Source organism: Lutra lutra, chromosome 5 (genome assembly GCF_902655055.1).
Source record: "Lutra lutra chromosome 5, mLutLut1.2, whole genome shotgun sequence".
Lineage (NCBI taxonomy): Eukaryota > Metazoa > Chordata > Mammalia > Carnivora > Mustelidae > Lutra > Lutra lutra.
Window position 1 is genome coordinate 163,764,651 of NC_062282.1, and position 9,041 is coordinate 163,773,691.

Below are 9,041 nucleotides of genomic sequence, written 5' to 3' on the forward strand. Positions count from 1 at the left end.
GGCAAGAGCCAGTGGGTGTATGGGGTGTGTTCTCAGGCCCCAAGCAACCCCAAACCCCACCTTTCCAGAAGACTGTGCGATAAGTCAGCTGCAAGGCAGAGGTCACATCTTAGGGCTGTCCTGGTGCTGAACTCCACAGGCATTGTTGACACTATCTTCTGTGTAGGGGTGACCTCTTGTGAAAACAGTTGCACCTGGACTACTGCATGTAGTAGAAACTGGGTTGTTACATCTCTTCCGTGAATTCTCAAAGCCAACAATTGTCCCGGGGTCATGTTTATTTCTTCCTCGATATTCCCATGACCCTTTGACAGCAAAGCCAAGAAGACTGGACACAATATTGAACCTCGGTGACCTTCCCCATCTTTATGAGTCCCACAGCCTCAGGTTGCTGCCAACCTGCAAGGTTTGTGGCCCTTTAGTGAAGAAGATCAGAAAGCAGGGGTCGTACTGAATACAGTTTCCATGGCAGGAGCTCTGGTCCCTGTGAGATGTCTCCTGCCAAGGCATTTGGGCTGGACAGACGATGGATATGTTGGACAAAAGACAAGGCAGTTAAGGATCGTCTAAAGTCTCTACTGACCCTCAGTCTGCAACAGGTCACATGTCACACAGGCCAGTCTGCAATATGCCACATGTCACATAGGGCTACTCTTCCCAGGGTGTTGGCATGAGCAGAGCAAACCCCCACTTCAGCACCAATATTTGTGTCAGCTCTGGTCTAAGGTACTGATCTTTGGGGGTGGGAAAAATCATCTTTGTCCTAGGAAAATGCCAACCTACAGGAAGCCATGTGGTGTGTTACAAGGGGTGCCCTGAGGGAAGGAAGAGGCTCTGGAGGGTGGATGTATTTTATCAACCATCTCTTCATAGTTTTACTTTATGCACCCCCCTCCCTTAGGGTGGTCCTAGCGAATGACCCAATTTGAGAAGGAGCCCCAGGAGCCCCTGACCACCTTGAGACTGGGTGATGGCCTCTGAGCATCCGTGCCTCACCTGAAAGCCAGAGACAGCAATCACATCTGGTTCACAGCAGGCTATCACATCCCGGCAGACACCCACTCCACTATTGGTGTTCACCTGCCTATAAGCCCACTTCTCCACCTACATACAGCAAGGCCAACCAAAAGATATATCAGACCTGCCACAGAAGTTGCCTGTGGCTTTCATCCTGTCACAACCCTATGTCCATCGGTAATTGCCTGGAGACTGTGATTCATGATGCTGGGGAGAGGCCATGGGCCAAGTACCCTGGACTGCTGCCCACACACCAGGCTCAGACCAGTGGAGCACCAAAGCCTTGTCTTGTTCCCTGAGGCTGGAGCCCAGCTCTCTGTGTCCCTAGGGGGAGCTAAAACAGCAAGAAGCAGTGACATATCTCTCTCTTTTCAAACAATAGCAATTAATAATAACAATTTACAACAAAGGTAGAGCCCATGGTTCACAATAAGTTTCTCTCTCTCTCTGTTTTAAGTTTCTCATTCTTTAAAAAAAGAGCCAGCCAATCGTTCCAAGGTGCTCTGCTGTCTCCTGAAGCAACAGTCAGGCCCAACATGACCCACATGGCTTCTAAAACAACTGATGACAATAGTTCATGACTATCCATTTTCCCTTTTCAGCAACAGTTGTTGTGTCAAAGAGCAAAGGTTAGGCTGCTGGCCTGACCTCCCATGGGTGTCTCCCCCCAGATGTAGGAGAAATTCAGACTCCCTCTTTTGGAGGGAGAACCAGTCCATCCTTCCTTTCCCTGAGGCAACAGTCCATAGCCTTGACAGTGAATCCCACTAGGGCAAGCAGGTCTTGCCCTTTCTCCCCCAGGGTGCATAGCACACCCTCTCCTGGTGTCTGCCAGGCTGCTCTGCCTCCATGTTTCTTGTCCTTGACTAGTCCCTTTTGAAGCCTATCACCCAAATTATGGTGGAAAGAGCAACATAAAAGTTCCTTCCATATCTTACTTCCTGTACCCATCTGAGGTTGTGCGGGGGAAGCAGAGCTGCAGGGACATGCACAAGGGGTTCTTCTGGGGTGGTGCTTCCATGAATCCCCTTGCACAGAGCCTAGCCCTTATCACTTAACAGGCTTCTCTAGTCCCTGCCTTACTGCTGGGCCACCCCACCCACAGGTCAGCATCCTGTCTCCCTGCCTCCCCTGAGCATACAACCTGCATGCACCCTGGCTAGTTGCCTTCCCTTCCCCTGCCCAGGTGCTGTAGGAGACATTGAAAAGGAGACTCGATAGAGAAACATGTGAACTGTATGTGCGTGTGTGGCAACAGGAGTACTGGGGTTACAGCAGTCACAGGACAGATGTAACTGCCACATGTCACCTTGCTTCAGTATGCAGCATCTCTGATTAGCCCTGTTCCCCAAATTATTCCCATCTGCTCTGAGACATGAAGTCCACCCACACCATCTCACCCCACATGGGCATTTCCCAGTGCTCAGGATTCTTAGAGCTGTTCTCCTGTCTCATTCTCATGGGAGATTGGGGACCTCTATTTTTAGGACAGCAAAGGCACTCAGGTCCACTTCGGTCCTAAGCTGAGGATGATGAGCATATTGAGATAAGTGTTTGTGGTCCCATTAATAGGTAGACAGGACAGTACCATCTGATAACAAAGGAAGAGGTGTCCACACAGTGACTGTGGACCTGGGCACAGAGGGAGAAACCTGGACCTGTACCCGAGAAGGGGCCAGAGACAGATTTCTGGAGAGGGAGCCCCCAGAAATGGGTCTTGGGCATGAGGGGGCGATATCACGGTTAAGAGGGTGGGCAGTGCTCTACAGACTTCAAGAACAGAACCTCTCAGGAGAGTTTAAAAGCCCTTCTTAGCATCTCCTGCAAATGCCCTCAGAAACACACCTGGCTCCCAGAGTGTGTGCGGGGTGTCAGATGGCCCTGGAGACTGGGCTTGATGGGTAGGACCCCCTTTCCCTTCTGGGGGGGGCAAGGGGTCCAGGGCACTGACACCCAAGTTTTCTGGAGATAGTACGGGGAATGTGTAGGTGGAGGAGATGGGACAGAGCAGGACCCCTCCGAGAGTGTGGAGTGAAAAGAGGGGCTCATTGTGCAGGAGGATCCTGTACCCCGCCTCAGGGACCAGGCCCCTGCTGCAGGTTCTATGGCTCCCCTGCCCACCCAGGAACAGCATCAGCTCAGCACTGCTGGAAAATACCAGTGCATCACCATTCACAGCAGCTCCCCTTGCAGACCCTGAATTGTGGGGCTAAGCCAAGGGTCCATCAACCCCGATGGGGAGAGACAAAATGTGTGTGTGCACAGAGCAGAATATTCCCCAGTGGTAATAAGGAATGAGTTGCTGACCTGTGCTATGAACCTCAAAAACGTGTGCAGGGAAAGAAGCCAGCTGGAGAGCACAGATACTCTGAGACTTTCAGCACAGGCAGATTCATAGAAACCAACAGTAACCTCCAGGCTGTGGGGCCAGGGAAGTGGGGCAGGGGTAGGAGGGTTAGCTGTATGGCAAGGGGCTTCTCTCTGGGATAGGAGACTCTGCACATAGAGGGCTGACAGCTGCCCCACAGCATGTGTGCGCTCCATGCCACACTTCCACTTTAGGGTTGGTGGGACGGCAGACTTCACGCTATGTACATTTTGCCCTGATAAACACCAACCGTCCAATAAAGCACAGAGCATAGATCCAGGCTTCAGCGCCCCAGTGACCTGGCTGGCTGATGTGGCTTCCTGGGCCTGCCTCTCTCCCTCCCTCCCTGGCTCCAGTCCTTTCCTATGAGCATCTGCCTGGGCCCTGTGACTCTGGCTCTGCCCCAGGTGCCCTGGGCCCTGGGTGCAGGTCATCAACAGGCAGTTGAGGAGCTGCAGACTCTAGCTGGCGAGCCCTGTCCTCCCCTCAACCCAACCACTATGGTGACCAATGTGGGCCCAAGTGCCAGATCAGACTGCAGCCCCCGCCTTCCTGCTCAAACACAGGGGGCTCCTCTGAGGCAAGGCACATCAGTCCCAAATAACCTGCCCCTTAGCCCACTGGCCCAAATAACCCCTGGGGACAGAAGCCCGAGACCCCAACACAACATACCCTCCAGATAGCGCATTTCACTCATCCTTACATTTTGCAAAGGTTTTCTGATGGTTTCAGAAAAATCTGGCTAAGTTATGGCCTGGGTGCTGTTGTTAGTTTAGAACCTTAACCTCCCCAGATTTTGAAGGGTCAACTCACCCATTTCTGAGGGCTGGCCCAGCAACCACCCCACTTCTCCTGCCAACCTGGGACTCTGTCTGCAGAGGGAATTCCCATCATTGCTGGCCATGACCATGACCCAATAACTGCCCAACTGACCTCAGCAGGAGCCCTAGCAGAGGAAGGGAGAAGGGACAGGGTCCTCGGGTCAGAGACGAGCCCACATGGCACTCAACGAGACATGACATCCCTCTGGGAGCCTCAAAAGAAGGGACAGCTCTGACAACAAACTCAGGGGCTTCATCTTATGTAAAAGGGGTATAAAAAATGAGCCACATGGCTTCCTTAGACCTGAGAAGGGGCTGTGACCAGCACGTCAGGATGACATGGATGCCAGGTTGCTGTGGGCCCACTTGGCACCATGGGCCACTGAGCAAAATCTTCTCAACAGAGGCCAAGGTCTGCACATGCCTGGATTCACGAGGAGGCAGTGCCTCTCTCTGGGAGCAGGTCCTGGGAAGCAGGAGGATGCCTCCAGGTGTGAAATAATCCCTCAGGTCTGAGCACAAGACTGGAAGCATCTCTTTCTCCTTTGGGTTTGCCCAGCCCTCCACAAATCTCCTCTTTCCCAGCAGTGACCTGGAACCCACAGTCTCCTCTTCCTGTGGTGCCCTGGAACCACGGTCTTCAGCAGGGGTACGTTGCTAGGCCCCTGAGAGATGCAGGCCAGGCCTCCCAGAGGGCAGGGGCACCCAGAGCATACTGGTCTCACTCACAAACACCTCCATGGGGATGATAGATGGGCTCAGGCCAATGCTCTTGTAGGCCGTCAGGATGACTGCAAAGTGCTGGTATTTCTTCATATGTACAGGGGGAATGAGACAGGGATCAGGGGGTCCAGACCCACCTCCCTCTTTTAGAACCGCACTGAGCTTCTGTGGGGAAAGCCCCAGGCTTGCCCAGAGGGTCTGTGGAGCGGTGTCCTCCTCCTTCTCTGACCGGGGACTATCATCCACCCAGCAAAACAGCAGACCCACCCAGCCCCTTTGTGCTCAGGGTCAAGGGGACAGCAGGCTCTCTTCAAGGTGGAAGAGTGGAGGCGCCAGAACACAATGTCATGGGTCTTGCCATTCCTCCAGAATCTCTCTGTGAGAACAGATGGGGGAAAGACCCTAGCATCTGAGGAAGTAATGCACTGTTTGGACTCTTGAGTATTTTAATTTTGTCATTTTCCAGTATCTTCTACCTTGCATTTCTCCTTGCAGTACTACTGAAAATGTCAAAATAATTGTTCCTCCAAGAATACAAGTCAGCCATCAGATCTACCCAGAAATGAGACCCTAAGTACCATCTAGATGGGATGTCCTCAAATCTTCTTCTTAGTGGGATGCAGTCTGAAGACTCAACTAGCTTGGATGATCCAGGAACTAGGAAACTGCCACCTTCCAGGGGCAGAAGGGACCCGAAGCAGGTTGCCAGCCACCCAGACAGTGAAAAGGGATGGTAGGAAAACACATTCGGATCATTGGTGTTTTCCTGTTAGTAAGATGGCAGAAAAGAGGTGGATGAGAATTCTTAAGGAAGATTCATAATGATGGGAGCTTTGCTAAGAGAGCCACTCTGAAACTAGAGTGTGAAGGACAATCAGGAAGGAAACCATAGACACATCTCCTGTTTCAAGTGTCCGAGCACCATGAACTTTTGGCTTCCAGGACATGGACCTGCTCAGTGGCAGATCCACCAGCACCTGGTACACATCCTTCTACTTAGGACTGAAAGAGAGACAATGTAACACCTGTTAGCTGCCAGCACTCATCATCATTCTTTTAAAACAAGTGCCTGTGCTTTTCCCTCATGAACCTGTACTCCCTGCTCAAAATCGGGAGCACACCTGATTTCTCTCCACTCTGTTTCTCCTAGATGACTGTCCCTAATTCCCCAAACAGAAGTGTCCTTTTTTTTTTTTTTCTTTCCCAGCATCCACTTGACTGACACGATGATGCACCAATGCAAAGGGCCATGTGAGGCTACTTGTACATTGTCAGGTTATGGCAAACATCAGAAGACACTTTAAAATGCCAAAGTCCACTTCACCTTAAATTCATATACCTGAAATTGATGTGTTTCCAATTCGGCCTTTTCAGAAAATTTCTTTCAAAAGAACCAGCCCCAGCTGTCAGAAACAAAATGCCTATTTTGACAGAATGTCATAAATCCATCCAATTTCCTCCATTGTAGTCTCTAAGGTACCCTAAATAGCTATACTTGTCTTCACACCACCACCACCAAGAAAAGCCTCGCCAAGTCGTAAACTCCAATTAACTGTTATCTGACATTTGCCAAAGTGACAGAGATTACTTGATATTATTCAAAACTTAATTTCTTAAAAGTACATATATTCATAACATCATTAAAAAAGTTTTCCAAAACTGTGCCAGAAAAATGATCTATTTAGATATCAATTGGATAAAATGGTATAATTGTGTTACCTGAAGCAGCATGACGATTGTATTGTCATGTGTAAATATATGCCGTTACTCGGGATTTTTTTTTCCTCCAGTCGTATAATGTTGCAGAAGTCATAAAATATTTTTATTTACATTTCATTTTTATTAATGTGTTTATTAATTTTGTAAGGATTGTACTCACATCTTTGCCAGAGAGATAGAACTCCCAAGCAGGCAGAGCGACAGGCCGAGGCAGAGGGAGAAGCAGGCGCTCCTCCCCTGAGCAGGCAGCTCGACTCAGGCTCAATCCCAGGGCCTGGACCTGAGGCGAAGGCAACTGCTTAAGCGACTGAGAAACCCAGGAGCCCCAGGTAGAAACTATTTTGAAGAAATCACATTATATTTGCTGCTTGCAAATGCCTATATGCCCTGGGTTTTTGCCAAAAAGTTCTGAATTGTCACTTTCCAAGAGACCACACAGCAGTGGCCAGTCCCGCAGAGATTTACAAAGGATGTGGCCCCCTGCATTTCAAGCTCCGAGTTGTGCACGGACAAGGGGTGAAACCAGCAGAGAGGTCTTGGGTCCAAACACTCCAGAGTGCACAGACTAACCTTGGCAGCCAAGAGGGGCCTGCTCAGCTGTCACCTGCCTCATCCTCTGTGTTCATGTAAGGAGGCCAGGCCATGCATGCATGCCATGTATGCAGGCCCTGGAGGCGCCATCCAGTGGTGGAGACGACCCACTGTCCACAAAGGGTGACCTTCCCTGCCTACCAGAAATTGAGGATGGGTGGCAGGGAATAGAGATGGGAGGCAGGGAAGAGGGCACTAAGGCCCTTTCAAATCAGACACGCAGGGAGAATCCAGTGTTTTCAAAGAGTATCTCTCTGTCCCCTGCAGAAAGGGCACCTTGGATCCAAATTAATGCAACTCACTGAAAAATGACAGATATATGTTTACATCCTTAGCTCTTGGCTCAGGCAGTTCGCTGCACAGACAATATTAGTAACTTTCACCCTTGGCTCCAAGGGTCTCCTGGAAGGAACACAGGGCATTCCTGGGGAGGGGAGCCCCACAGGAAACACTTTTTTTTTTAAACATATTTTCCTTATTCGACACAGCAGGCATGACTTGGATGAGGGGCAGAGGGAGAAGCACTCCCCAGTGAGCAGGTAGCCTGATGCTAGGTTTGATTCCTGGACTCCAAGAGCAGGACCTCAGCGGACGGCCAATTCTTAACCCACTGAGCCACCCACAACTTCACAAAGTGACTCGTAAAGTGAAACAAGATTGGTAGAGTGAAACAATCTCATATAAATAGGAGTTTTACAGAGCAAAAGATGTAAAATGAAAATCTAAGTCTTCTATGTGCCCTCAGGAGTATCTTTTTTTAATGAAAAAAAAAAAGTAGTTAACTTACAGTGCAGTATTGGGTTCTTCAGTAGAATTCAGGGATTCATCACTTATATTCACCACTTAGAGCACAACAAGTGCCCTCTCCAATGAGCATGATCCATCTACCCCTCTCCAACCCACTTCCCTCCATGACCCCCCAGTGTGCAGGGATGCCTTCACTCTGAGATTTCTATCATGAGCCATCGCCATGGTGACCTGATGACACACATCCTTCCTTCTGTTTCAACTGTCACTCTGCGAGCTGAGCCCCTTGCAGTTTGGTGAACAGGTGTAAAGGTCCCCACGACGGAAAATCTCAACTGCTGTTCTACGGGTATGTGCCTATAGATTTTATAAATTCTCTTTTCTCAAGTTGGCTACTTCACTATTACAGAGACCAGATTATTCTTTTTGACATTTCCTTTCTACTCTCTGATTTCTCCTCCTGGTTCAATGCCTGTATTTGTTAGTATTTCTGTGGTATTTCAATGTGATTCCTTGGTGAAGCTGCCTTCCTTAAATGGCTTCTACATTCAGAAAACCGTACTATTTCTGAATGCCAATTTCAGACACAGTCCTACAGTGAACACACACAGGTCACACTTCACTCTGTTGTCCCTGGATCAGGAGAATCTTGGTGCGACCCAGGCAACACATTTGAGGGGAAGGAATTATCAGTCACCTCTTCTCATTGGAAATGACAAAATTGGAGAGGAATGGTCAGCAGTCGAAATGCAGCTGTTTTTAGAAAGAGAGACACTAGAAGATATCGGAGTGTTTTCATGGGTTGAGGTGGAGGGTTTCCCGGGCCATCTGCATGATGCCTGGGAGTGGATGGGAATGGGCTGTGCCACCGGGTGGGTAGAAAGAACACTTGGCAGCTGCACAGTGGACTGTCTGTTGGTCTCAAAGATATTGCTGGGCTGGGTTATCAAGGCTCGGTCTAGGGAGGGAGACAGGAGATTGTCCCCTAAACCTACAGTCTCCAGAGGGGATCAAGAGACCTGAGAGTAGACAGGGGATGTCGGGGAGGAATGAGA